Source organism: Miniopterus schreibersii, assembly GCF_964146895.1.
Source record: "Miniopterus schreibersii genome assembly, chromosome: 5".
NCBI classification, from domain to species: domain Eukaryota; kingdom Metazoa; phylum Chordata; class Mammalia; order Chiroptera; family Miniopteridae; genus Miniopterus; species Miniopterus schreibersii.
In genome coordinates, this window is record NC_138106.1 from 79,478,743 (window position 1) to 79,504,028 (window position 25,286).

Below are 25,286 nucleotides of genomic sequence, written 5' to 3' on the forward strand. Positions count from 1 at the left end.
CATAGGACTTAGGTTCAATGGGAATCTATGCAAACATGCATATTTTTGCAATATTTGCTCTGCTATGAGTAGCAAAGTTTTTGTTTTCTGACCCAAGAGTCATGTCTTCTGCTAAGATCCATTAAATTATGACAGGTCTACTTGTTAGTTTTCAAGATGAGTAAAATCTGAGACCCTTCATAGTTCAAGTCAGATTTCCAGGATGGCTGACAGAGACATATCCTAAAAAAAGACCTCACAGGCTGGATAACAAGATTTGAGGGAAGTCCAGGTAGTTAACAGTGAATATGTTGTTAAATTAATTAAACAAGAAGACCATTAGACTGATTTGGCTCTGATGCCATGGTGGCCTACAAAAGCAAACCAAAACTTAAGCCTGTAAATACAAAATCAATATGCTAGTGACAGCCAATTACAAACAGACAACTAGGCTTTGAGCTATAGCTGATCAAATTATTTCCTTTCTTTGTTTCCACACTTTATATAAGCCCCCCCCAAATCCCCAGCTCCTGCTGGCAAAGTGCCCCTAACCACTTCGTTTGGCTCTGCCTAAACTGAATCTATTTTTGCTCAAATAAACCCTTAAATATTTTAATATGCCCCAGTTTATCTTTTAGCAATGTTGACCAAATTACGTGTTCAGACAGGCAATGAATAGTTTTTTACTTTATTGCCTGCAAACAAAGAGGAAATGGAAGGTGGTGCTAGTGGTAGGATAGTGGAGTAGATTCAAAGACAGTTGCTAAAAATGGTGCATCAAACTGTTGATTTCCATTCCACTACATGCCCCTGACTCACTGTAAGGAGATAGGGAATTGCCATTCGCCTAGATAACTGGAAAGAGAGAACAGCACAGACTACAAGTGGCCACCACAATAAAACATTCATTCCAACAATACTCTCAAAATACAGCACTCACTACATCCTCTGTTGCCAGTGGTTACTTTGTGATGTCACATATTAAATATGACAAAGACTAGCTAGTTCTTTGTCATGCCCTTTTCCTTTCCTACTTAAGCATTTTGCTCAGCCATGTCTCCAAGCTTCCTTTTTGGTTAGGTATGGCCAAGAGACTGGGTTCTGACCAGTGGGATGTTGGTGAAAATGACAGATGCAATCCGCAGGCCCATGAAAATTTCTGGTAATTTCCCAGGCATTTTCTCTTTGCTCAAGTCAGTTGGTCTGATGCAAATAATCCAGTTGAGGACTCCACGCACCAGTTAACAAATCAGCTAATTTTTTCTATTTTTTTTTTTTATGAAAAGGCCTAGATAGTAAATATTATAGGCTTTGTAGGACACATAAAGCCTCTAACACATATTATTCTTTCTTTTTTACAGCCCTTTAGAAACATGAAAAACAATCTTAGTTTTGGGGCCATATGTAAAAGACAAGGTGTGGGCTAGATTTGACCCAAGGTTGGGGACAATAGAGGAACTAGAGGAGAGGAAGCTGTATAACTGCTGGAGGAAGAGATCTGCTGCACTAGAACATATTGTGGGCAGGTCATTTCTTGAGATTTTATAGTTATTTTTTCTTACAATAGTCTATATAATACTGTTATGATGTTTCTAATATACTATAATGACAAATTCCCTTAGATCACGAATAATTTGTTTACTCAAAGGGGAACCTAAATTAAAATTACAATAATTCTGACCTTTAGAAAATATAGCAATACCAGATAAAGAACAGGTAATGATCTTTAAGGAGATAGAAAACACCTAAAAGATCCACAACACAACCCAGGACATTGTGTCTTTGCCTTTCTTTATTTTACTGACAGTTCCCAAATGGAAGATTTGTCCTCAAGTATTTTTATTAAGTCGTTTCCACAAGTTAATTACTAATATATTATAATACATGTGTCACAGTATATTAGCTTTGATAGTTGCTTCTTTAGTATTTATAACATGAACAATGTACTTTTAGAACTAAAAAAATTCCATTTTATTTGAAGTATTTACATATTTTCTTTCCATCAGCTACAGATAGGAATCACTTTTAATCAATGACTAACTTGCTTGGTGCTCCTAACCATTCAATCAATGTCCTTCCAAAAATGGGAAGCTATATAATACTCAAATATCATAATAATCTTTGTGACCTGGGATGTGTTTTCTCTAAAAGTTAAATGCTTATGAAGTGTCAAGATACTCAAATAGCTTTAAATTATGTTTACTATAAAGCAATTTAAATCCATTCAAGGCTTCAATACTTTAGACTTCATTTTATATATGTATATTTTTATTGACTTCAGAGAGAGGAAAGGAGAGGACAGGTAACATATCTGGGAACAGTGTATGGCTTCAAATATAACTAACTTATTGCTAATAAGTTACGAGACTATGTATGATAAACTCTAAATGTATTTTGTAGGTAAAATGGAAAATCTTTGCAAACATTGAAAAGGTATCACTTTACTGCCTGAGTAAATACTTAAAAAATAATCACAATCTGATTCATCAGTATTTACTGTTTACTTTAATTTTCTCTTCATCTTTCCAGATTTTTAGTAGTGTGGCCCTACTTTGTGAACTAAATTTTATTATATGTATGAATCAGAAATAAAAAATCAATTTCAGTTGTCAAACTGCTTAAGGACTAGCCAAAATGCATGTATTTAGATGAGCAAAAGTTAAAGGACAGAACTTGAAAATAAAATTAAAATTAAAAATTACTTTATTGCAGAGGTATGGAAAGAAGTACAGGTGATGACATCTGCTTGGTTGGTAGTATGTGCAAAAAGGAAAAAGACATGAACTTACACTCCATTCTATCGAGTGGGTGGAATGAAGTTCAGTAAAGGGCTGAAGAGGTACCTGAATTCACTGTATCTGTATATGGAAGGGCTCAAAAGCATCTACAAAGAATGATTAGGTTGTCTTCTTTCTTTGTCATATCTACTTCTTGAGATACTATTAAATGACTTGTAATCATCATAGTGTAGGGAGGAAAATATGGATAATGTATAATCAGAGAACAACATGCTTATATTTCACTGATATTAAAGTACTCTTCCTAGTTGAACTGAGGGTTTAATAATAAGTCAAAAATAAATCTTCTATGGTTATGTGCCCCCTCAAACTTTATTATTTAATTAGTTTTAATCTTCTTGTTTTTTGAAACAATATTTTTTACATAATGACAACAGAATAGTATTGGGGTTAACATAGCAAATTAGATCCCAAAGTATTTCTCTCTATATACATAATCAAAAATCAAATCGCAACTACCCTAAATAGCATTACTTTTTAAGAAATAAGGAATGGATTTTGCTCTTCCCCTCCACCCTTCACAGCCTTTATTGCTAGTTCTTATTTTTTCTCTCTTCACTGTCTTCTTCCACATCCAAACATTATGGCCATGGCTTCCTATGTATGCAGCCTGCAGAGGTTTTCCTATTCTAGGGGTAATTTCACAAAACAGATACAAATAAGTATGATGCCCACTTTGGCCATAAATAAAGAGAAAAGACAAGGTTATCAACAGAAGATTTTCTCTAAGCACTTAAACAAAAGATAGACAAATTTTTTAAATCTATTAACTATTAGCAATTGAGTTTGAAATGACTCCGACAATATTTACACACTGTTGCAGCAGGGAAGAGTTTCAAATGTTTCTGGTACATGCAGAAGTGCCTTCTCTATTTAACTCAAGATGCTGCCGCCTGCGTTATGAGTGAGTGGTGAGCAAAGGGAGCTTATTAAGGAAGGTGATAGGTATTGACCACGGTTTGAGAGGCAAACAACCAGATAAAGACAAAGGTTTAAAATCAAAAGATCTGAAAAGACATGGAGGAACCTTAAATGCATATTACTAAGCGCAAGAAGCGAATCTGAAAACGCTATAGACTGTGTGATTTCAACTACCTAACAAGGTAAAACAATAGGGGTAGTAAATAGGTCAGTGGTTGCCAGGGGCTGGGGATGTGGAAAGGGTGAATAGATAGAGCAGAGAGTATTTTTAATTTTTAGTTCAATGAGAATACTCTGTATGATATAATGGTTGATATCTGTCATTATACATAGAATGTATCACAGGAAGGGTGAACCCTAATGGACTTTGGTTAATAATGATGTGTACATGTAGGTCTATCAATTTTCACGAAGGTACCACTCTGGTGAGTGTTGATCATGAGGGAGTCTATATGCATGTGGGCGGGGGAAGGGAGTATCTGGGAAATCTGTGTACCTCTCAATATAGCTGTGAAATTAGACAGGTTTCTATTAGAAGTAAAATATCTGCTGCTCATTTTTTAAATGGTACCACTGTAACATGCTTGATACACACAATTGCATTTCTCTACAAAACAGAGATTGTGTACTATTATTTCATTATATCCACTAACTTCTTTTCAGTCTATTTTAAGAAATTATAATCCCAAACATCAATTTTGATAATTTGAATTATATTTTAACTAGTTGTCAATTAGATATATAAGTAATTGATGAAAGAAAAAAAATCTTGTTAAATACCTATTTTTTTGTTGTTGTTAAATGTTCTGATCCAAAAGAAGAAACCTTGTGGACTACATTAATGTATTTGTATCATTAACTTAAAAGTAAATTAGTCTCTAATCTCAAAGCAGTTTTGGCCTAAAATAATTTAAACAATGCTACAGACTAGAGTTCTCTCTTAAATACTATGTGTCTCATTGAACTTTACACAAGTCAAGAATTAATTAAATAATTAAATATTTTAAAGTACATCATTTAAATAAAATAACAGATACATTTTGAATTAGATCATCATAGTGTTCTTCGAAAGTAAATTTAATAAAGCTTTTAATACAATGTTTTCCACAACGTAGGAAACCTGACTAGACATAGTGCAAACTGCTATTTATCTATTACTATTTATTCTGTCTTTGTTCCATTGTGATAGCATTTTAGCTGGACACTTGATCCCCTCCCCCCACAAAAAAAAGACTACATTTCTCCACTTCCCTCATTGGGGTGGTTATATGAATACGTCTTACAAGAAATGAAGGAAAATGTGTAGAATTTCTACACTAAGCCATTACTTTCATATGGTAATCTTGAATGATCATGGACCATTTTGGACCAGGCCCATGAGGGCAACATTCTAGGTTATGATTTTCCAGTAACACTGAAGGAGAGTAAACTCATGATGGCTTCCACAATACAGCCAGTTACAATTCTGAACTTTTTAATGAGAGATAGAAGTGTCTTATTTAAGCTGCTCCTTCAAGCATCTCTGTGCATATATCAAGTAATCTCCTACCTCAGGAGTGGGGAACATTTTTCTGCCAAGGGCCATTTGGATATTTATAACATCATTTGCAGGCCATACGAAATTACCAACTTAAAAATTAGCTGTGAGGCAGAGAAACAAGCTGGTGGGTAACAGCTGCACCCGCCGCCTCCCACAACCACATAAAAATCACAACTAAAATACAGAACCACCGTCACTCAGAGCCTCCTGAGGTCTGGCTGAACAGAAGCCCCACAACCAGGGAACTGAAGCAGCACCCAGGCTGGGGGGAGGGGCGGAGACACGGGCAGATGGGGCTGAATCAGAGACAGCCAAGGACTCACACCCGGTGCCGCGGGGTAAACCCGGGAGGGACAGCTCTGCAGCGGAGGTTTCCCAGAGGAGGGAGGGGTCCCAGCCCCACAGCAGGCCCCCAGCCCAGGGGCCAGGGCTGGGAAAAGACGTCCCCACAAGCCCGGGCTGTGAAACCAGCGGGGACTGTCGCTGAGGGTCTCGGAGGCTGCGGGAGCCCCAGCAGCTCCTCTAAAGGGCCCGGCACGGACTCACTCGGACGCTCCCTCTGAGCCCAGTGCCGGGCAGCAGCCTGAAAGGACCCGGGACACTCGGGGAGGAACTAACCTGCCTGAGATCCGGGCGAGAGGCGGAGGGGCGGCTTCCTCCCAGGCAGAAGGGCTGGCGGAGGCCGTGGCTCCTGTGGCGAGTCCTCCCCGCACACAGCCGGCAGGCAGGCGCCATATTTGAGTCGCCAGCACCTGACTCACACCTTTGGCCCCGCCCCGTGATTCCCGGAGGCCCCGCCCTCTCCACCTGCAGCTCATCCAGGCCATTTCCAGGGGCTTTTCTGTGCAAGTGCCCTCTCCAGCCTTGTGCTTAGGACTTTCCTGAAATCTCTCAAACCAGCAGCAGTGGGGCCCATACGGCTTGATAAGTGGCCCCAGGCCTCTCACTAGTGGCAGCTGCACTGGCTCATAGCTTGGCCTCTCCTGGGCACCTCCAAGCCCAGCACAAGGAGCAGCCAACTATGGTTTGCTGAGTAGCTCATGCTGGGTGGCCCTGGGCAAGGCACTGGCACAGGCTGACTTTGCACCTCCCGGGAGGCCTCAGAGACAGTGCACCTGGTGGTCAGACTCGACCGTGCTGGATTACAACCTACCACATCCACAAGTGGCACTCAAGGGGCACACTTGGTGAACACCAAAAACCCACTGAAGTAAATCCTGCTCCATAGGGGTGTCTCTAGCACAGCAGCTCTCTGGCTGTAGTTGCAGTGGTCCTCACAGCTGATTGGCCTGGGGGTCAATTCCTCCCAGTGACGCCAACAGCAACCAAGGCTCAACTACAACAGGACAGTGCACACAGCCCACACAGGGGAGCACCTAGAAGGCCCAGCTCAGGTGACTGGGGAGGCTGAGCCACTGGACCCTACAGGACACCTACTACACAAAGACACTCTACAAATTCCAGGAAACATAGCAGCTCTACCTAATACATAGAAACAAACACCAGGAAGCAGCCAAAATGAGGAGGCAAAGAAATATGTCACAAGGGAAAGAAGAGAAGAAATCTCTAGAAGAGGAACTAAATGAAAGAGATCTAAGCAAGCTAACAGATACAGAGTTCAGAATTTTGTTCATAAGGATGTTTAAGCTGACTATTAGGGAAATAACTGAGAAAATCGATAACATAATAAAGTACCAATTTGAAATAAAATCTACACGAACTGAAATGAAGAATAATTTACATGGAAACAACAGTAGAGTAGAAGACACTAAGAATCAAATCAGCAATTTGGAACATGAGGAAACAAAAAACACCCAAACAGAAGAGCAAAAAGAAAAAAGAATCCAGAAATATGAAAATAGTATAAGAAGCCTCTGGGACAACTTCAAGAGCCCAACATTCATATTATTGGGGTGCCATAAGGGGAAGAAAGAGAGCAAGATATTGAAAGCCTATTTGAAAAAATTACAGAAAACTTCCCCTACCTGGGGAAAGAAATCAACTTACAAGTCCAGGAAGCACAGAGGGTCCCAAACAAGAGGAACCTAAAGAGGCCCACAGCAAGACACATCATAATTAAAATGCCAAAGGTTAAAGACAAAGAGAGAATCTTAAAAGCAGCAAGAGAAAAGCAATTAGTTACCTACAAGGGAGCACCCATACAACTGTCAGCTGATTTCTCAACAAAACTTTGCAGGCCAGAAGGGAGTGGCAAGAAATATTCAAAGTGATGAAAAACATGGAGCTACAACCAAGATTGCTCTATCCAGCAAAGCTATCATTTAGAATTGAAGGTCAAATAAAGAGCTTCACAGATAAGAAAAAGCTAAAGGAGGTCATCGCCACCAGACCAGCACTACAGGAAAAGTTGAAGGGTCTTTTTTAAAAAGAAGCTAATGAACAAAAGAATCTGATGAACTAAATAGATCCAGAGACACTGACGCATGCAACAGACGATCATATTTCAGAGGAAAGAGGGAAGGGGGGTGGAAGGTGGGAAAAGATTAACCAAAAAAGTTATATGCATATATGCATAACTCATGGACACAGTTAATAACGGGGTGAAGGCCTGGGGAGAGGGTGGGAGCAAAGTGGAGGGGGTCAATTGGGGGGAGAAATGGGACACCTGTAATACTCTCAACAATAAAGATAAATAAATAAATAAATAAATAAATAAATAAATAAATAAATAAATAGCTGTGAAAAAGTTCCTAGATTTATTGAATTTCCAGTCTCACCTGTGGTTGCTTGGCAGGGCCACACCAAATGATTTCTCCGGCCATCTATATGGTATTTGGGCTGGATGTTCCCTACCTCTGTTCCTACCTATTATGAATATATCTTATATTTGCATATTATTCAACATAAATATTCAAGAGGAAAATATTTAAGTAAATTATAATGTCCCATACGATGGAATATTATGTGGCTATTACAAATTATATCTCTGATATGAAAATACCTTGTTAAAATTTAAATAAGAATGCGGGATAAAATTAAGTTTATAGATGATTTTAAGTGTAAAAATGCACAGAAAGGAATGAAATGAAAGCATCCAAAAATCAACTGTATGTTTGTACATGTAGACACTTTAGATTAAATATTCCAAATAACCCAAATAAATAGAAATTATTTTAATAACTAGAAAGATTAACCTTTAAAAATTATATCTTTTTCCTCAAGCAGCTCTCACCTTTATTATGTCATTAATGTTCCCAATATTTTTACAAGATTATCAGGTCTACTTGTCTATCTTTAGTGTCACCAAAGTGAGCTTCTACATGCTACAGTCAAACATTGAGTTCAGTTCAACAATCCTACAGTTACTAGAAATACCTGCACTAAGATGTCTACTATTTTTCTTTATTTTTCACTTCTTCTCCATTGGGTAGAGGTTAATGCATTCTTCCTATAATGCTGATGTAACTAACTTGCTCACACTTCCCTTGTGTCTCTCAAAATAACCAAGCTGTCAGTATATCATTAAACAAAAGTTACACTTTCTTCTCACTGCCCTAACAGTGTTTTCCTCAACTTAAAATGCCTTTCTCCCACTTGGGTGTTTACTTCAAATGCCTTCTCCCTGTGAAACCTAAGGAGGTTTTCCTAAACAGACTTCAATTCGTTTATTTGTTCAATAAATATACATTGACCAGCATCTATATTCCAAACATTTAAGGGGAATGGAATTCAATGATAAATAAAAGAGAACAGAGCCTCTCTCGTAGTCAAATACTTGTGAGAAAGCAAACACAGATTTGAACAAACAAAATAACAGAAGTAAAATAGGGTTTTTAGACCCAAAAAAAGGGGATATAGGTGATGGAGGTAGGCTTCTTTAAATTTTGTGGTTAGTATATAGAGATTTCTTTTTGAGGAGGTAATATTTGGGCTAAAATCTGAGTAACAAGCCGTTCTGGTTGAATGTCTTCTCCTATAAACAACTCATTATAGCAATTATTGAACTAGACTTTAAGCTCCTCAAGATAAATGGCCAGACCATTTCATTATTATAGTCTCAACAACTAGAGCAATATTTGCTACATATGAGGTAATCAGTAGGGTTTATTGAATGCATCATAGATGAGTATATTTTTTTCTTAATTTACTGAGTACTAGACAAACAGAAACTTGAGGTATTTTTTTTCTTCTCATTTACTCAGCATGAGAATCATGACACAGCAGGACATCTGCAGATGGGAAAGACAGTTAAGAGTCGCTGCATAACTAATGTGCCAGGCATTGCTGTTGGCAGTCGATCTACAGCATCTCAATGATTACAACCACTTCCTCAGGCAGGTGCCACGATTCTCATTTTACAAACTTTGAAACACTGGTTCGAGACAGGTTATGTGAGGTATCCAAGGTCACAGGGATCTTATCTGGTAATGCGTGGATTTTTAAAAAGGCTCTTTTTATTCAAAGACCAACTCTAATAAACTATTAGTTCTTAACATATGGCCCCAGGACCAACAGCATCAGCATCACCTGCAACTTTGTTGTAAAAGCAAGCTCTTGGGTCTCACTTCAGACCTCCTGAATCAGAACCTATGGGAATGGGGCGCAGCACTCTGTTTTAACAAGCCCTCCAAGTCATCTGAATATACACTAAAGTTGGAAAACTACTTCCTTCTACAACAAAAACCCCGCAGAATCCCCTACTCAGCTCAGGACTTCCTTCTATTACATAACTCATTTTGATATCCAGTTAATGTTTTATTAGGTTCATTATGTAAATATAATCTAGAATGCACTAAATATATTCTCAAAGGAAAAATTATATTTTTATGTTGCATAAAGAGGTAGAAAGTATTAAATTACACTCCTTGGCTAGAGGGGTAAAGATTCCCCCCAACCCCCACCCCCATCCAAAGACCAAATTAATGTGACAGTTTTAGAAACTTGTAAACAGCTTTTACCCATCAAGATTATACTGGTTACAAGAAAAAAAAAAGAAAGAAATATATTTCTTAAATTTTGTGCAAGAGATAAATTCTGGGAGACTAAATAAATTGTGATTAAATGGAATTTAGCAGTTTGAAAATATAAGAGTGCAAACCCATTTTAAATTTTTGTAACTTTCTCCTTAAAATTTTACATTACTAATCAAAAATTTTAGAGTAATGTATACAGGTTTTTTAAAAATGCTGTTTTCCTCAAAATAAATAAACAGATGTGAGATGGTCTTAAATTTGGGGTCATAAAACACCTTAACATATATATGCATAAAATTTATAGAAAATATGAAGCAAATTGGTATTATATAGCATCATTACAAGCTCTTTCCCTGGCTGAAACCAAAATCCCTCTTATGAAGTGACTTTACGCAAAGGACAACAGGATAATTTGTCTCAAAATTTCTTCATTCATGAAACACAAAGATAACTTCCAGTTTTGCCATTTACATTAGAAATTAATGAATGAAAATATAAACCTATGCCTTCTATTTCTATTTTTGTAGTGATTAAGATAATCTCAAGAGCTTTCATGGTCCAGGCAATGTAGAAATGACATCAAATATTCTATTTGTTTAAATAATCCAGATATTATTTAAATAGACAAAATATGGGATGTGTTTCCCTAGTTGTGAGATGCAGACCAGGAGTCTGACATTGGGCTGTTGATGCACAGATGCTGGGATATCAATGAACATTGATCATGGGCTGACAATGGGAAAACATAGGGTTAAAACCAAGCAACAAGCAATCTAGAGCCATAAAGAAAATAAAGAGTCAGATGGGATAAAAGACCTCAAGAAATAAAACAAGATGAGATCAAGGCTAGACTTAGTAGCAGTGAAGGGAGTTAGATATAAAAAATAGAAGCTTGTGATTAAAAGACAGTTTCATAGTCGAAGCTGCTTGGGTGGCTGTAAATAAAAACATAAGTTATTTCTAAAAGCTGGAAGCAACATTCCTAATGTAATTTTAACAAGTGATAAATGTTTTTAAATTTCCCTTTATTTTAATTATTTTTTCTAAGAAAGCGTATTATGAAAATATATAATTCCTATGTTTAGAAATTTAAAAAATGTTACAAAACCACATTTTAACTTGATTCTTTAAGATAACTTGCTTAATATTTACTTTGTAACTGAATTCTTAGTACATTAACACCCATGGACTCAAAACACTTACTCAAAAACCTCTACCTTAGTTATCCCATTTGAAGTGGTAGAAAAGCTTCAAAATGATAAATCCTATTGAAGGCAACTATAAACAACATTTGATTCATATATAGTGAAACTTGTAAGTAACAAATGATTTAGATAGAACACATTTAGCACTGTCTAGCGATGAACATTTATTATGGGAATATCATGGCCGATGAGGCTGTGGGAGATAGTAAACCATCAATCAGATGCGACCCCACAACAAATTGTACCTCATCAACTGCTTTAATATGTCACGAAGCTTCCAAATAGACATCACTGGTCCATTTGTTAAACCCAAACTACTTTTTCACTGACAAAGCAAAAGACATTTGGTATTTTCATTTGTATGTAATATCAAAATGAATCGATGGGATCTAGTCATCCAAAATGGAATTTCTATGAGCATGGGCCATTGAAATTCAGACCTTAGTTTCTTTACACAAATGACTCTTTAGCATGGTCTTTTATTATAGTTTTTACAAATGTTATAAGAATAAGGATTGTATTATGATGCTGAAACTAAAAAAGTCAACATTATTATTTTTAAAAATATGTTTTTATTTAAGCAGAATGGAAGGAAAATGTCATTCCATTTCCATTTCTATTATAAAACTCAGTATTAAGACATTCCCAAATGACACTTCAAGGAGAACAAAAATAAAAATAGCACAGCCTAATGCTCATATACTCATACCAGCATGATAATTACACTATTAAGAAACTGTGCTACAAAAACTACTTCTTGCAAAAAAAATTAGAATCGAGCCCAGCTTTCTCATATTACAGGATCCCCTTTATCCCTCTGTTACACTCATTAGTCTTCTGTCATGTCGATTAGCTATGAACTTTGTTTATCTTTGCAATTAATTGGGCATATTTCTATCTCTCTTGCAGATATTCATAACTCTGTTTTACTTTGTGTTCTTCCTTAGACCATAAAGTGCTTGAAGTGAGGTCAACCTACCTCCTTTTGTTTCTGCTCCACAGTGCCCCTCTCAAGTGAGTGCACAATTCTTAAACATGTTCTATTACTCTACAATCACTTTTCAGACATGGGCTTTAAAAATCCTACAGGGATATATGAAAATGTTGATAGCAATAGTTTTAAAAGTACTATCTTTTTATATGTAGTATTCAGACAAACTGTTTTGAAGTATATTATATATTTTGCATGATAAATTGGATTCCTGACTGCCAGATTCTCTTGCTAGTTAGACATTTCAAATGCCCCAGTGTAGTCACAATCAACACTAAGTCACAAGATGTCTTGAAGAAATGCACCACTGCTCCTGCAAAAGCACATCAAAGGGACTTCGAAGAAGATTTGGAAAGAAGGGCTCCAGAGTGGAGTGTTTTCTCCCGTTAGGACTAAGTGTTTAACCTGAGGAAAAGTTATTTTAAAATTGGATTAAAAGTCTCTATTAATTTTTAGACAATGGTGTATCATGAGCCCCATTTCTTGTTAGTCCAAGCTGAGCCTGCCAAACCACAAGCAGAACTAAAACTGTGCCCTGACTCTGAGACGTTCCTGCAGCAGGTGGCATAGGAAATGAGGGAGGTCAGCAGGACTGCCTGACCACCTTACAGTGACTTATTCCTTGGTAGGGGGACAGCATATTTGAGTCCCGAAGCCTGGATCCCTTTGCTACAGTGTCATGTGGCCCTGGGGAGTCCATCTGCGGAGCTTGGCGGTAAAGGAAATGGAGCATTGACGCCGGGCTCTTGCTGCAACTATGCGGTGCTGAGTGTGCGGCCTGTTAACTGCCGGCTCTGATCCTCTGAGCCTGTTTTCTACTTCGGAGAACTGTGACATCCTGGCAGACTAATCTTCATGCTTGCTTAGCCATCTCTTTTGGGGCCTTGTTACTTAGTCATTGACATTCTTTATGCAGTCGGGATTTTTTATGGCAATTAATGGTGTATTTTGTAAAAAATAAAATACATTTTATAGCAGGAAACTAACACTAATTTAGAGAAAAATTCTCAAAAATAATTTTAAAAAACATAAAATGCTCAGTTGTTAGCCAATTGTCCAATTACCGTAGTTAATACTTTTGGAACTATCTTTGAATGATTTAACAACATATTCAAGACGCTGCTTTATTTCCATTTTGTAGAACCGCACAATCTGAGAGTCGGATGGGAACAGAGACAATCCTACCGAATAGGTGGCCGGCCCTGCACGCTCTCCTCCCAATGCTGGTGACCGTATAGATCAATGTCCACGAGGCACACGTACCATGTTCAGATAATTCGAGTCCTTCGGGCATGATTTTATACATCGATCTGAAATACGGGACTTCTTAAAGCATTGATTAATTCGGAGAAGGTTTCTTTTCCTTTCTTTATTATTTTCCCTGTTTGTTTTTCTTTTCTTTTGGGACACAAATTTAAGCACCTAGGGCACCTGTTCCTTTCTCTTGGAAGACTCAGACGCCCTTTTTTCCATCTTTCCACGTGACTGAAAAAAGTTATCTTACTCCACATTTTCTAGGCTCGTTAGCAGATCCTTTTTTTTTAACATTCTCCCTAAGAAAAGTGTTGCGAACTTTTTTCAACACCCTGTTTACTATACGTTCTTTATTCCACTGTTTCAAACAGCGTGGCAGGAAGACTGTCTCCTTTCTAAAATCTGCACATTATATGAGTAGAGGCAAAATATGGATTTACCTTTTCTGTGACCTTCACGTCACGGCGCCTGCTTACACTGGGACATTTTGCACACAAAAATGATGCCAGTGATGTTTAAGCCATTCAGAATTAATCTAACGTGTTTATATCTATGCAGGCGAGATTTATTTTTCTTGTTGGGCTCTGACCATCACCACTTAGAATATCAAAAAGATTCGTAATAAATATTGGTCAGAAGAATCAAGGAATGATTTTCAATAAATTTCTACTTTTTATGATGTTGAACTCTGACACCGCTGACCATTATTCTTAAATTTAAAACCATTTTTCATGGAGTTAAATTGAAAAGAAAATTCATAAAAATATGTGCTTCTATTATTAAATAGAAAGGAAATTTATAAAATGTAAGTTATGCATAGCTAAGGATATATATAAATAGTGCATGTGAAATATATATTAAACAATTTTAAAGTATTAATTTGAGTTTAAATATGCAACTAATAAAACAAATTTTAATTAAGAGAGTACTATATATATAAAGTTGAAAAAATAATTTCTATACTAATAAAAGTGTATCTCAGTCATTCAAATACAATTTTGTTCAGTGTGTAATCTGATACTCCTTTATGCAATGTGCTTTGGCATTATAAATCAAGAGCCTTAAAACAATCATACTTTTTGAGATAATAGTCTTCTAGAAACTCTGCCAAGGGAATGATCAATTTATGCTCAAAGATATTATAGCAGAATAATAGTGCAAAATTGGGCATAATCTAAATTTAAGTAAAAGGAAATAAGGTACAAAATTATATACATAAGATAATAATTCTGTATATATATATGCTGTATAAACGTATGTGTTTATTCTTTAATCTAATGTACCTGTGCCGCAGTATGTGTATGTATATGTGGAGGTGTATATATCATAAGTAGTTCCCTTGGCATCCAAAGGTACTGGGCAGGACTGAAGTGATTATTCTTAGGGGTGGGGTTCTAGTAACTTGGGTTTCTCTTAAATGCATTCCCCCTACTTCCAGCATTTCTACATTGACCATGTATAATTGTTTAAATAAAAAATAAATTGATCTGAGCCTTAAGTTTACCTAGGAACTAACCTCTGTAAAACTCATGAAGAACTCTTATTTTCCAAGACCAAAAGCTTCCAGAAAATGCAGAATAAAATATTCAATGTCACTAAAACTTCAGCACCAAAGAAATTTTTAAGTACTTTTTTTCATGTTTTCCAACATGCTTTGTTCTTAGTTACCTAATATTTCTGAAATTATCTTTAAAGACTCAGTGTTCATTTCTCAGCTGGTTAAATGTATATTTTCTATACTTTTAGCTCAGAATAATTGAATCCCAAACAATACTCTGACTGGTTATACTTTAAAGCCACACAGCTTTTATTAGTACAGTTATTCAAGCTAATGCCATTTCTTTTCTTTTTTCTTCTTTTTTTCAATCCTCACCTGAGGGTATTTTTTCCATTGATTTTTTAGAGAGAGTAGAGGGAAGGAAGGGAAAGAGAGAGAGGGAGAGAGAGAGAAACATCTATGTGTCCCATGGATTGGTTGCCTCCCACCCCCGCACCCGACCAAGGCCCAGGATGGAGCCTGCGACAGAGGCACCTGCCCTCCACCAAGAATCGATCCTGGGACCCTTCGGTCTGCAGGACAACGTTCTAACCACTGAACCAAACCAACCAGGGTAATGCCATTCCTTTTTGATCAAGGAACTGTAATACTTCCTTTCCAACACCTTTTCAAATATTATATTAAATGATCTCATAAGAGCATGATTATTAACAATATCAAAACAATGAATGAAAAATATTATATGATGTCTTTATGCTTTAAGTGGCATTCATGAAAAAGCAGGTGAGAAATATTCAACATTAACTGCTTTGGCCTATAGACTAAAATACAAAGGTATAAATCATCCAGGTTAAAACCACACTCCATTCACTACTACTACTTCTACCTGTAGCTCCACACATTTGTAAGGTAGCATTTATATTACTTTTTAATTCAAACTAAGGGACAAGTAGGGAAGTGGCATAATCAGATTTCTTTCTCAAAATATTCACAATTTCATTATTTACAAATCTAAAAATGCCTATATAAAAACAGTAAATTCAGTTTACTCTACAATATAATGAATGTGAAATTCTGCTAACTGGCTTCTTTTTTGCTTTGATACCATAATAGTTGATATTCATAATAAAGACATTGAGCCATAGAGATATCCGGAAATGTAAAAATATGCAAAACATTTACAGTGTAGTATTAAATAAAAAATTGCATTTAAGAGTATTTGAAGTTATTTCATAAACTTTCATATTTAGAGTGATTGATCTGTTTGTGATATTCCTATTAACATTAAAAATTCATTTATCAAAATGTGGGACATCTGTAATAGTGTCAACAATAAAAAAATTCATTTATCTGAAAACCAAAACACAACAGAAAAATTCTGAGACCAAAGCAGATAACAGAAAAATCGCATTTGCAATTGTTGTTTTTTTCTCTCCTCAAATAGATGGGGGGGGTGGCATTTTGGGGGACAAAGACATCACTTGAAATCAAACAAACTTTATTTTATCAACTAAAGACTCTTGTTTCCATGTACTTTTTAAAAATGTCCAGACTCACTTGGACATTTAGGCATGATATTAAATCTGCACACTCTATGTAAATTACATAAAGCTCTCTGCCTCAAATGATCCACCATAGCAAAAGGTTATTAATCAATTTAAAGGATTAAAGCAATTATCAGTTGGTTAAATGAAAGAGAAAATCCCATTTATTTTCCTGCCCTATCAAATTTTCAATCATACCCATTTACAGTCACATTTAGTAAGCATCTTAACTTAGTAGCTGTACAATCTTTTTAATAATGAATTTTATTTTGTACTTAAGGTGTACAACACCATTAACTGAGTCCTGAGTGGAAAAGAGCACAAAGCTTCAGTTTCAAGAAGAGCCTCATGTGTTGAGTCTCAAGTAGCATTGTATTCATCCTTTATGTTTTTTGAGGCTAGAAAAGTGACCTTTTTTCCTTCTTAGTGTTTAACTCTTAACACATCAAAGTACTACCCATATTTTGTCCTGCAATTTCTCCTTTTAAGATGGGTTTTGATAGAAGGGAAAAACATAAGACATGGACACTGAATATTTAGTATAAGTTTCAATGGTGCACCAAACTCATCAATGGTGGTAATGACAGATAATTTTATTGAAGCTGTGTTGCAATCCTCAGTAGAACTTCTCCTGTTTCTCCATGTTTATGTATTATTCAGACTAACAGTGACCCTGAAGGAGAAAAAGCTTTTTGCCTCTTAAAACTTTTATTGAGAGGAGTTCAAAATGCACACAGTTAAGTGCTATTCTGTGTGCATCTAATGTAGAGTGAAAAGCTGTTTGGTGCCCATTTTAGATTCACTGGCAACAAGACAGACAACAACGCATGTGCTAGGAGTCATAAAGATATATATACACATATATATAAAAATTAAAAGTTTAAAATTAATTTGAACTTATAATGCAATGCACCACGTGGAAATCTAAAAACCAACTTCCAAATGAAACAGCTTGAAAGTTTTTCTTGCCATCTGGTTTTGGACCTGGCTCATTCAAATCCAATTTTGCCTTTGTGAATACTCCAATTTTATATATACTATATGGGAATGATAATCTACATGGCACTTAAGCATATCTTCTTGGATTTCCTAAATATATGTATTTTTTCTATATTATCAATATTTCCCAAATATCCTCTTAATCATGGACATACTTGTCTTTATTTTAAGCCAGATGTGATATTAGTATTTTATCTATTGACTTATTGAATAATGATTGCATTTTATTTGTCTAAAAATTACATATACATATATATATATATACACACATATATACACACACACACATACATACACGCACATGCACATACACACAACTAACATTTTTACATCTTTAATGAGCCTAAAATACAGATAGATGAATTCAAATGAGGAGGGAAAAAACAGATTTGGCTCTTTGAGTTGTGAAGTAGGAGAAAAAGTGGGGCCTAATATATAGACATAGGATTAAATAAGATTATGCGTGGAAAGCATTTACACCATGCTGGCATACAAGCAGTGCCCAGTAAATGTCAGCACTTAACTTTTAGCTTGTTTGTGTGTGTGCTAATAATAATAAATAAAATATTTGAGTATGTTTAATTTTTTTCTGGAGAAAATATTTATTAAAAACCACTGTTGGTAACTTTAGATATACTATCTAATCTGTTCCACCCAAAATAATACTGTGAGAATGCTGAGAATTACAGAAGTCAAACTCCCCTTAGAGCTCACAGCTAGCAAACGGCAGAGATGCGGACAGAAAATTGATTTCTCTGTTATTCCTTTATGAAATTGTCAAATAAGCTTAGCAAATGTGAGCTACCATACCATGAACTTATGTTTCGATGTATCTGCAAGGTATTAAAGTCAAGATTTTTGTAATCAAAATTATAAGAATTTAAGCTACAATGCATAAGAAGGGATCTTCTCAGTTCTATTGATCATTTAGTTCTTAATAATCTAGTTAGATCCAATCGAAGATAGATGACAGTTACAAGTACAACTGACTTCCAGTATCTTCTTATAATGCATTTAAAATTAATTACTTTAAGTTACAATTTTTTGATTTGGAAAAGTATGCTACCACTCTCAAATTATGTACTTTACTAGTGTGCCCATTCACTTGCCTAGATTCTTCAAACAGATGAACAAAATCATGCTTTTATATATATGCATAATGCATTTAAAATTATAAGAGTAAATCTTAAAGATCATCCAATAATTTAATTATGAGATGAACTCATTTTAGAAAACGTATATTGAGGCTTCAAACTACATTTTTGTATCTATATGAAGCTGGTAAGTTACATAATCACATAATTTACACATACATAGTTAAATGCAATAATTATAAAAGATGGACTATTTATACATAGGATATAGTCATGTATGCCTATATATAATGTATATATTATATACACACATACATACAGAGACTAATTTATTATAGTTGTAACACAAAATCACTTAATAATTGTGATAGAAAATATTTTGAACTGTCAAATAAACCACTTAAAAATATGATTTGATTTGCACAAGGCACATTATATTAGGCAGTTTTCAGTGAAAAATCTCAATAAGTGACATTATACATTAAACTCTTCACAGTGAGAGGACTAACATCACAACCTGAACTTTTATTCTCGTGCATGATTCTGCGCCACTGCTTTTGTTTTTAAGGGGAGGGGAAGGAAGAAAAGGAACCCACTAAGCATATATATATATATATATATATATATATATATATATATATATGTGTATATATAGCACTTAGCTCTATATCACCCTGTCCATGTTATTATACCTGTTATCATTTGAAATATATTTTCTTCTTATATTTACCTATTGAAAGCCTTATAAAACTAGAGACACATAATTTACAGTTCATGTATTGCACTAGTTATTTTTCCACATGTAGCTTTATGCTTTTCTAACCATTTAAATTATAACTTTCTCTTGGGAGCATCCAATAAATATTTATTTGAATGAATGAATATATATACTTTACATTTCCTACTGTATAAGCAGAGTATGGAGATACAGCTGATATACATAAAAAATGTTTTCTAATAATACAACACATGTTGTTACACTTTGAATGTACAAATTACTGCCATAACCCTTTGAGGGCCTTGAGTGGAAATACATGATCAGCAAAGTTGTCTCCCTAACAGTCCATCAAGTTTAACTCATCCTACTTGGCAGTCAACGACCTCAGCCCCAAATCCCTGCATGTGTCTCTGCACTGGTCCATGCAGTCCCTAAACGGGAGTGGGACATTCTGTCAGAGAAATGGAAATCTGTACTAGATAGCCAGAAGCAATTCTCAGGCCCCTGTGGATTACAGAAGGCACTTCAGTTACATTCAGGATTGCCCTAAAACAAATTCTTTATTAGCTGCCAACTGTTACATTAGAGATTTTGTGATGTGCCCCTGTCTCCAGAACATAATCTTGGACTTTGCCCAGCTTGATAACTGCTTCTTTGGTGGCAGAGCTGTTGACATTGATATGAGAGGGACTCTACCAAGCATATGTAGGGTCTCTCCTAATAGCTGACGTGGTGAACTCTTCATACGTTGACAGAAGGAATTAATTTCTATACTTATTCTGGCAACATCTCAAGAGCTATAAGTTGGCAGTGCTGCATTAACTCATTAGTTCTTTATATCTTCCTGGATAATATCAGGCAAATACTTTCTCTGTGGCAGAATATAGACTTAGTAATTATATCTGTACAAAGATATAATTTAAAATGTAGCCATTTCAATAAACAGTATTGGCAAATGCATACAAAGTATTTACTGTTATGTCTGCATACTACTATTAATTGGATAATACCCTGTTAATATCTACAAAAGAACTCCATTACAAAATGGATGCTGAAGCACACAGGGTAGGCTCAAACTGATGTACAGGAGAATGTTTTAGCAGCAAACTGGACTAGATTTCAAACTGAATCTGTTAAACGGCATCCTGCCTAGAAGGTAATGGGTTCACAACTCCTTTCTGCCTATGGTCCAAAAGAGTTGCCTTTCCTTCTAATCCTGGGATATAGACAGTTCCCTAGACTCTATCGTCATGGCTCTCCACAAATCAAAGATCCCAAATAGATTATTTGAAATTTACAGTTTAAGGTGAACTAAAACAGCTATCCTACAGCTAAAGGTACTTTGACATATTACATAAACAGGAATAGGAATGCTATTTGTACTTTAAAAGACCGTTGTCTCATTTTTTTTTAAAAGGGCACAAGTAAAAAGCCAAGGCACAGAATCACAAAAATCAATATAAATCATCCGGAAGTTAGTAAGTGACTTGTGAAACAGATTGAATGGCACTAACCCAATTTTACCTTAAATTGAGGCAAAGTTTATAGAGAAGAGGGGAACTTAAGAATATTACTCGGCATTTCCCTCCCAAAATCGCACCAAGTCCAACTTTTGTTTTGCCTTTTTTTGTTGTTTTTTTAATCTTCCCCCAAGGATATTTTTTCTATTGCTTTTCACAGAGAGTGGAAGGGAGAGAGAGAAAGGGAGAGAAACTTCGATGTAAGAGAGACACATCGATTGGCAGCCTCCTGCATGTGCCCCAACTGGGGCTGGGGATCAAGCCTGAAACTGGGGTACATGCCCTTGGCCGGAATCAAAATGGGGATCCTTCTGTCACAGGCCGATGCTCTAACCACTGAGCTGTTTTGCTTTGTTTTTAACCAGCTAGGGCTGTTTTGCTTTGTTTCTAACCAGCTAGGGCTGTTTTGCTTTGTTTTTAACATGACAGTCACTTACCTTGGTGGGAGACATACCAGTGCAAGGGAGGAAATACATTGTTCCTCCCCAGGCCCCACCAAATTAAAAGTCCTCAGAGTCATAGATTATAAATTCCTCAAGGGTAGAAATCTGTATATATAACTGATTTTTTTAGTGTCTTTGATAGACTAAATTTTGAATACTTACTTAATAAATGGCTTTTAAAACCCAATATGAAACCAGTAAAGAAATCTCTTTCTTTTGTGAAGTTGCATATCATTTTAAGTTACTAGTTACGTTGGATCTTTGATTTGATTTTAACATTACAACTCTGAAATTGTGATTCTTCAGTTACATTTCTTACATTCTACTCCAGGATCAATGTAATCCTAAGGACTAGTGTGGCTAAATGGCTGAAAGACAACTCTAGATGAAGCCATAGGCCCTAACGAAAGTCTGGTCTCTGAAAATATAATGCTTTTCTGATGGAATGTGCTTATTTTCTTCCCTTTTCAGAGAAATATTACCTCCTGTTTGGATGACCTTGGTTTCTTATTCAAACAAAAATCTTTAACAGATAATAAAATATCCCCAGTCTTGACTGATCAAGTCCACTATTTAATTCACATAATCTTCAATTGACTTAAACAGACCTTATTATAAACTCTCATTACTTCTTAAATTTTTATTTTAAAATTTTAATTCTTTTGCAAATGACAAAGCCTGTGAACATAACTATATTTTACTTTCTTTTTTTCTTTCCTTTTACACTCAAATAACTTTGAAGTTTGAAGGTTTAAATTTGAAAAGAGAAAATGTTAGCCATGATCCATCCTGAAGCAAAAATTTCATGGCTCACTTGCAAAACATCTGAAAATGCAGCTTCTAATGGCAGTGCTGACACAGTCTTACCTAAGGATTCATGAACCCCAACACTGAATAGCCAAGGCATTTCATTACTGTCAATTTGTCTCACTTTTTAAAATTAAACAGCCTCTTTAAAAATCTTTATTTCCTTTTGAGTTCCTGAACAAAGTTATTTATGTGTGGAATAACTCCTCTCTCTGACTCTTACGACTCCTCTCTGAAGTGGAGAGGGGTGGAAACGATGGGCACGCACCTGTAGGAACTTGCACACGCACCTGATGGGTGACATGAGTTCACATATGTTCATATCATACTTTCCACAGGCACAATATGACTTTATAAATCCAAAGCTCCATTCTTTAAAATGAATCAGCTCTCTGCTTCCTGGGCAATAGTTTTCCCCATTTTTGATAAAAGTATTATTCTATTTGTAACTTAAATTTAAAAAAACACAACTTATTTCACCCACTTTCTAATATAAATAACACTTCAAAGCTCTTCAATTTTTCCTCCATTTGTCATCCAATAAAAAATGCATTTTAGGTAACTATTATGTAAGACTGAATGTTAATTACATGGTAACAAACACATTACATTAGTAATAAATACATAACTAAAATGAAACTTGGAAGTTAAAAGTGAAACGACGAATTTGAATAAAAGACAGTGACTGTGGATAAGATACACTCAGGTCATAATTTCTAAGAGTAAGAAAAGTCCATTCACCTCAAAAACCAATTTTTTTCTTATCAAAGTTCCACATGCATTTTGTTTAATTTATCAAATGCTATTTTTTTCAATAGTACTAGAGAACATGACCAAATCTTACAACACATTTTCATATAATTGTTAAGTACACTGCCTCATTTCTGTAGCGAACAAATACGCAGATAATCTTTTGACCTTAGGAAAGACATATTCATTTCAAACTTGAGTTTGGAATTTACTCTTCAGTTGTAGGTAAGATAAGGTATTAAATCTATTTATTGCATACAGATGGAGATCAAATAATTTAAACAAATGAAAAGCAGAAGTAATGATTATACACAGCACAAAGAACACTACATTTTGCATGAATATTCATACGGTTCAGTTCCAGATTCACACTCGCACATTATAAATTACTTTTGAACAACAACATTGCTTTTTTCCTTACTGCACTACTTCCTATATGAGTCTGCCAGAATTTTCCAAGTTTTATAATACTATAAATACACTTATATTTTCTATAACTAAGTCTGAAATTTAAATAATGTAGTAAAGCGTAGTGATAAAATGATTTCCCAACTTTAGAAAGGTAAGATATAACACCTAGTTGGGTGCAAAACATATGTAATTAACACATAAAGTCATAGAATATTTTATAACTAACCTAATTTTTCATATACTTTGCTTATCCATCAAATTATTGAGCAACTATTAGGTGTAAGACTGAATGTTTACATATATGAATCAAAGACAAAATTTCCCTTCAAATAACTTACAAAGTGGTAAACAAATACAAAACAAAGTACTGTAAAGACTTACAAATGCCTCCTGATCCACATGAAATGCCCTGGTCATTTAAAAGATGAACTACTGCTTTTAGCGTGTGGTTGTGGGGCATTTGATCTGGTGGTCAGGGCTAGTGCAGAAGTAAAGGGGCATTCCAGAAAAACAACAAAGACAAAATGGTCCATTTATGTTTCTTCAAACCGGGAAATTTAAATTTTTTAAATTTTTTTTTTTTTGTATTTGTGAAAGACTAAATCATCAGCATTCAAGTTGTATTAATAAAACCCTTTATTTCTTATACAATAACAAAGAATGTAAGAAATTGGGTTGTGTGAAGGACTTACTAAAACAAAGTACATTTTTTACTAGCTCATATAACTAGGAAAGAAGTCAGAAGCAATACTGTAAAAATAATCTTATAGGTAGCAGACACCAGCATATATATATATATATATATATATATATATATATATATATATATATATATATGTATTACTTTTAAGGTAAAAAAATGCTTTGGCAAATTTCAAAAACAAAACAAAAAAATCTAAATAATTGTCAATATAGTATATGAGACCATGAAAACTATGACATAAAATCTAAAATGGCACTCAGAATCAATGACTCGATGCAACAGGAAAGAATATAAAGAGATGGTGTGTGCTCAGGATGCTTTCTAACCATTCAGAGAGAGGGGGGAGAGAACTGCCAGGGAGGTGTTTTTGTTTGGTTGGTTGGTTAGCAAAGATAGATCTGAACAACTGGCTGCTGTAATTTATAAAAGGAAGCAAGTCTGAGTGTCGTGAAAGTACCTTCTGAATCGTCTAAAGTTTTGATAACTTCATGCTCTATTGACAGAGTTTACCTCATGTTTTAACTGAGGAGTTTGAATGAACTCAACAGACACTTCCAGGGGATTGAAATGGAGTGTAGGTCAAGTGGGAGAGTGGCCCTCGGGTTGGTCCCTCCCCTTGGCTTGACCAGTGGCTGCTCTGATCGGTCAATGTTTGTAACTGCACAAGGTGCTTAATGTTTTGACTATCACCCTCAGTGCTAGCCTTATCCTATCTTTTACACTTATTTTCCTATTTATACTTATTTACCTCCTGTTTTTTACTTTTAATAGCAGCTATAAATGCTAAAACTTTGCTTAAATTCTAATTTCTAATATGAGAAATTTTAAAAAACATTTTAAACCCCCTTTTTGTCACATATATTGGCCATCTATAATGTAAACTTCTCTATAAAGTTATGCTCATTGGAATGGAGCTGTTTATGTCTCTTAGACATCCTTCCCAGTGAGAGTAACCGAAGGCAGAGTAACAGGTCCTCCCATCCTAATGAAGATGATTTCAGCAGAGTGGTCAGGACTTCTAGTCAGTTTGTCATGAATACAAAGGTAGGATCACTTCTAGAGCTCTGAGCTAACCAGATGAGACACCTGTCTTCCCTTAAGGAGTTCACATATTGTGATTAAATAGAAAAGCATGTGCCTGAGGGAACATTTCCGGGCCCATTAACCTATATTTGTG